Consider the following 6,000-nt stretch of genomic DNA (forward strand, 5'->3'; position numbering starts at 1 on the left):
GCCTGGACTTTCTCTCACGTTCGAGAGGAAAGAGACGCTCATTTTGTGAAGCGCTAACCGAGGATCTTCGCACTTCCACGCCGACTAAAATGGAGAGTGGATACTCGTTTTATCTCGGGGCGAGCGGGTGAGAGCCGAACCGACGAAACGTGGTTAGACAGTGACCCCTAGCTGAGGCGAGCTGAAGCTCAGCCGTCTGGGAGCCGGCCCTCGATCCGCCGCTGCAGAATTTTAATAGAAACCAAGCATGAAAGGGAGAATTCTTTAAAGGCTTCATCAAGTGTGACCAACCAGCATCAGCAGTAACCCATGTTATACAGGCCACAGTTATGACCCCCTCAAAGGGCTGCCCCGGAGGAGGCGGGCGACAGGGAGGGCCACACGCCCTCAGAAGTTTCCCTCCTCTCCCTTGAAGAACGGCTGGGCCGGCCCAGCAGGAGGCGCACGGGCCTGCTTTGAAAAATAACACCTTTGTGATCCCCTGTGTTTGGGATGGAGCGTGGTTTGCAGATGGCATAGAAAGAGCCACCGCGGCAATCTTCGGCTGAACAGAAACACGGGAGAGAGACAAGAGAGTGGCCTTTGAACTAACGCCAAAATATCATCCTCTATCACGGAAAACAAGTTGTCCTGGGAGCGGGGAATGACCGCTGTGAAGCTCCTGTGTGTGAGGAGAGCCACTGGCGCTTCAGAGGTGATTTTCCCTGCCAAATAATAACACTAATAGATAGGTTTTGTTTAAATATTCTCTGCCGGTCAAGATTTAGTGCTTGAAGGTGCATAGCAAAACAAATTTTTTTTAAATGTTTATTCGTAAAACTAATTTGCCACAAAAGTCATCATTATTATTTATTGCGGTAGCTGGAAAAGCAATGGACGACATATGCATTGTATTTTTATTTATTTATTAATTATTAATGGGTTTAACAGAACTAATAATACGGTATTAAACTTTCTCGTCAACAGCACAGTTTTATGGACAGTGGCATTCAGTTATTTATTTTATTATATAATAATATAATCGCTTTAGGCATTAATACAAAAAAGGGGCAGCAATGCTAAGTAAACAAATGCAAATTAATTCGGTTGGATATAGGGCTTCTACATAAACACGAGATGCGTACATGATTGATGTAATTAATTATTGATTTACTTTTTTAAAGAAAAAATAGTTCTCACTCCAAAATGTAACTTTATTATTGTCATACCATAACATTTTTTTTTACTTTAGCCAATGTCCAAAAATCATTATAAACTGTAGTTTGTTATTATCATTAGAAGCAGTGTTAAAATGATGGTATATTTGCATCAATAATAAGATGACGCACTGGCCGCTCTACTGACTGATGATTTAATAATTTTCTATAAAATAAGACCAATTTGGTGTACATTTTGTTTGTATATTATACTGCAATTTTATCAAGCCAAGCTGCTGTCTAGATATCAGCGTCGTCCAATTAAAAATTCAAGAAAAAGAGAGAGAGAGAGAGAGAGAGATTTAATAAGAACGGTTCTGTGGCTCTGTTTTGTCACTACAGGCTGTTCTTCACACTTATTACACTGTTTATTACACAGGCAGAAAGGAGACGCAAGGTTTTCAAAACAGCTGAAAGCATCGATACAGAAGTGTCAGTGAGCGCGGTTTGTAAAAAAAAACTAAAAGAGCAGATCATGATGTGGCGGGCTTGTGGAGTTTGTGCGGAGGTGAATAAATCACTACAGGGCCAGTCCTGGTGACAGGGCTTCCCCTTCCAGCCGTCTGGGAGGGATGGGGAGAAGCAGAGCGCTGAACTTCTAACCCCGATTCCCAAATCATTTTTAGCTGCGGCTGACAGTCGATAACCGCTTTCTGACAGCGAGCTCCTGACGGCCAGAGTTCCCGTGCCGCAGCGGGTCCCCTGCAGCCACTGAACCCTCTGCAAAGGTGATCTGCTTTTGGCTTGTTTTCCTTTCCATTGGCTTTGGCGGGCTCAGAAGAGCGCGTGTATTTTGATACTCTTCTCACTTCATTTGTAACTGTCTTTGTGAATGGATTCACAGTTTCACTGCTTCAGAGCAGTAACATCCAAACTGATCGCATTACCGAATTTGCCTTCCAGGACAGTAATATAAATATATACGTTTATACATACAATTCACAGCGGTTTCCGGCTGAAATAAACGCTAGTGGTAGTAAAGTAACCTAAAACACTAATTATAATTTCACACAAATTATGGCTGTCGTGTCGGATCCCCTTCGATAGAAATTACATTTAATGTAATTAAAAGCACTTAATGAAAACCTAGAACTTTAACAGCAAGGGCTTTAAAACGTTTGTTTAATGGACATTAGTTCCAAATGCTGCGTATATATTGTATAATATGTTATTGATGTACTAATGGAAAGCTTTAAGAAGTGCATAATTTTTTATTTATAGCTTCTAGCCTCTTAAACAATCCCTAACTTTTATTCTTTCTTTTGTATAGTTGCTGAAATATCATAAACATTCGTTTAAAAGGCTCATATGACGTTGCTAAAAATAACATTATTTTGTGTATTTGGTTTAACGCAACGTGTTTATGCGGTTTAAGGTTCAAAAAACACATTATATTCCACATGCTGTACTTTATTATTGCTCCTCTGAGCCCCGCCTTTCTGAAACGGGTCGATTTTTACAAAACTCATCGTTCTAAAAAAAGAGAGACGTGCTCTGATTGGCCAGCTATCCCGTGCATTGTGATTGGTCGAATACAGAAATGTTACGCCCCTTAACCGTGATATGATGCAGTGTCCCGGTGTGATGACACAAAAACAATAAAACCCATTTTGAACGAGGCAGACTGTCCTCGGAAAATTGGAATTGCCTCGCTTTATAAAAGCTACCGAGTTTCAAGAATCAGTCCTCCGTAAAATGTGCTGCGCTCTAATATTTGGGTTGAACTGTTCAGGAACGGTCGTAAATACTACTTAACCACTGATTTCTAGTTGCGTCCTCTTGTGGAAGCCCAAACAAAGTGGTTTAATTTCACAACACCAAGAAAACACAGCATCTCTAGGACATGGCGTTGGCGGCTGCAACAGCACTACAGCAAGAACAATAGCTCCGCCTTCTTTCTTTGCTTAAAACATTTAAACTGTGTTATGCAAATATTCCCACATCGTGACGTAGACAGGGGCGTGTTTAAATGAGCCCTTTATTGGGGTGTAGTCGACACTTAACTTTTATAAAGAATATCTTGACACTTCAGTCTTGTAACAACCCAAAGAAAAAGGAAAACTAGAAATTGCATCATATGTCCCCTTTAATAGTAAGACGTAATTCAGGGGAGAAGAAAGGTTGAGTAAATTATTTTGAAAAATGTTTGCTTTGTGCACAAAAAAAAATTCTCCTGAAGTTAAGCCACCAATGTCACATGGACAGTTTTACCTATGTTTTAATACGTATCTGGACTTCAGTTGTGTTGCCGTCTATGGAGGGTAAGATGGCTCTCTGATTTCATCTAAAATATTTGTGTTCCAAAGATGAACAAAGGTCTTAAGGGTTTGGAACGACATGTCGGTGAGTAATTAAAAATTTACATTCTGTCCGTATCTTACATAGACGATAATGTAATCAACAATAATAGGTACTTGGGATTTTAAACTTATTTTAGTATCCACCAGGTGAAAATAGTAAAACAAACTGATGCTAAAGCTACACGCTACATTTATCATAATTTCCTGTTTCCGACTTATGAAGGCGTCATTACGAGCTTGTCCCATTCAAGTTCTCCGCTGTCAGAAGCAATAAAATGTAGCATCCCATTGGTCGACAATCATAAACATTCACAGTGTAAGATAGCCGATTAGCCGACAACTCTGGAATTTCAGTCAAATACATGCTTATTTCACAGTTTATAAAACGTAGGTTCTGTAAATGATTGTTAATTTGAAGGTAAATACGCTTTACTCCACCTTTAACGACACAACAAAATAGGACTCTATTCCACCATCTTAGTTCATAGCGATCTCCCAAAGATACTTCACATTAAATGAAGTAATGCGCTTCACAATGGGTATCTTAGTTAACGAGACGATTCGTGCTGATCGTGAACAATATAACTCCACCGATTTGTGTGGTGGGTGGGTTCTAGCTTAAAAGCCTCCGATTCAAGAATTTGACAGACGTCTGTAATTCGCTACATTGCTCAACGCAGCGAAAATACGTCAAAATAGAATTCGATCTCCAGTACGCAAACCGTAACGCACTGAACTGTTTGCCAAATTTGCAATAAAAAAAAACTATCATTACAGCTTTAACCGAGGATGCTATTGATTTCGTTCGCGTTGAACCGTGCCTGAGACAAAGTGATGTAATTGCTGGAGTGTCGTAGACGGCGGCGATGTTTAAAGTTTAGCTATGGCCCGTCCAACTCTGAAATGATGGTGTTATTATGGAATTTCCCAGTCTAAAATACTAACAAATAATAGTGATGCTTGTCTAAGCAAACACTACTAATCATATGGCGTGATCTTGACGAGTTCAGATATTTAGCACAGTTCTTTCGTAGCCCGCATCTTCTGCCCACAGCTGTGAATACTGTCTTTGTACTGTTAGCGCTCGTGTGTGTGTGTGTGTGTGTGTGTGTGTGTGTGTGTTTTGGCAAGTCCGTTGGCCCCTGCTCCATTCAGCAAACTTCACACCAATCTCAGCCTCTTCTCACCCAAGAGGGACTCACAGGGCATAAATTAACCCCACAAAGACAAACAGGAGGGAAAGGACCAGCCAGGAAGTCATTTCCATCTCCTATTAGCACATGTTTTTTCATAACACAATAAGAAAACAGCCACAGTATCGAAGACAAAGGGGACTGCATGTTTTTCCCCCCCCTCACGCTATAACGATATTCTCACACCTATGTATAGCAATAAAACATTTGCCTGCTAATTCACCTGGGGACACGATATGTTACTTTAATGAGTGTCACCAGAGCCCTGGTTAATGTGTCTATGACTCTTGCAGCATTTGGGCAGAAGAGGAACATCTTACAGAGGAGGTGATACAACTTAGAAGATTCTTCATCAACCCAGCACTGTCCTACTTCTTGAGGAAATTACTCACGCAAATCAAACCGGAAACCTTTGCAGTAGCTATATGCTTACTCGTGGCCTAATATTCCAATAGCTTAATCAGAATGAGAAAAATATAATATGAAATATTGATACTGACACATTACAGTGTGATTATTATTATATAACTTTTGTTACACGCTTTTGTCATCGCATTAATACCTGTTATACAATTCTCTATAGTTCAATCTTTTTTTTTTGTTCGTTTTAAATCATTTTCCTTTTAGGGAATAAACATCTTAAACTTTATTTCAGTTGGCTGCCAATGTAACATTTCTACTATCTTTTATTTTAATATTTTTTGCTTGATTTAATTTCAGATTTATTCCAATTAACAAATGCATCCATTTTAGTTTACGATAGCATTAGCGATCCATTAAATAACGCATATTAATTTTTCTATTAAGATGAATAAATATTATGTAAAGGCCTTTACGCTAGCTTTTTTTCTTTTTCCATTCTCTCTTTTTATTGCTAAGCTACTGCGTTAAGCTAACAAACTTTTATATCACTTGTATAGCAATCAAGTATTATTAACAAAAAAATAATATATATATATATATATATATATATATATATATATATATATATATATATATATATATATATATATATATATAAACTTCAAGGAATGTTTTTTAATCTCACATGCACGGTGCAGTACAATTTTTCTTGAAATTAATTTGGATTGACACAAAACTGGTAATGTGTACAGTATTCTCATCATCACACACACAAAGCGTCACCTTTACGGTAACAAAGATCCAGCAATCATTACTCCAAGACTTAGATTTCACAGTTAGATCAGGTGAGGTAATATTGTGACAAGTAAAATGCCCTAATGGAGCCATAATACACCCAAATCATTTAAGCATTTTGCAGAGCATGTGTTGTGACATTTTAATTGTCTT

This window comes from Puntigrus tetrazona, chromosome 24 (assembly GCF_018831695.1).
Source record: "Puntigrus tetrazona isolate hp1 chromosome 24, ASM1883169v1, whole genome shotgun sequence".
Classification (NCBI taxonomy): Eukaryota; Metazoa; Chordata; class Actinopteri; order Cypriniformes; family Cyprinidae; genus Puntigrus; species Puntigrus tetrazona.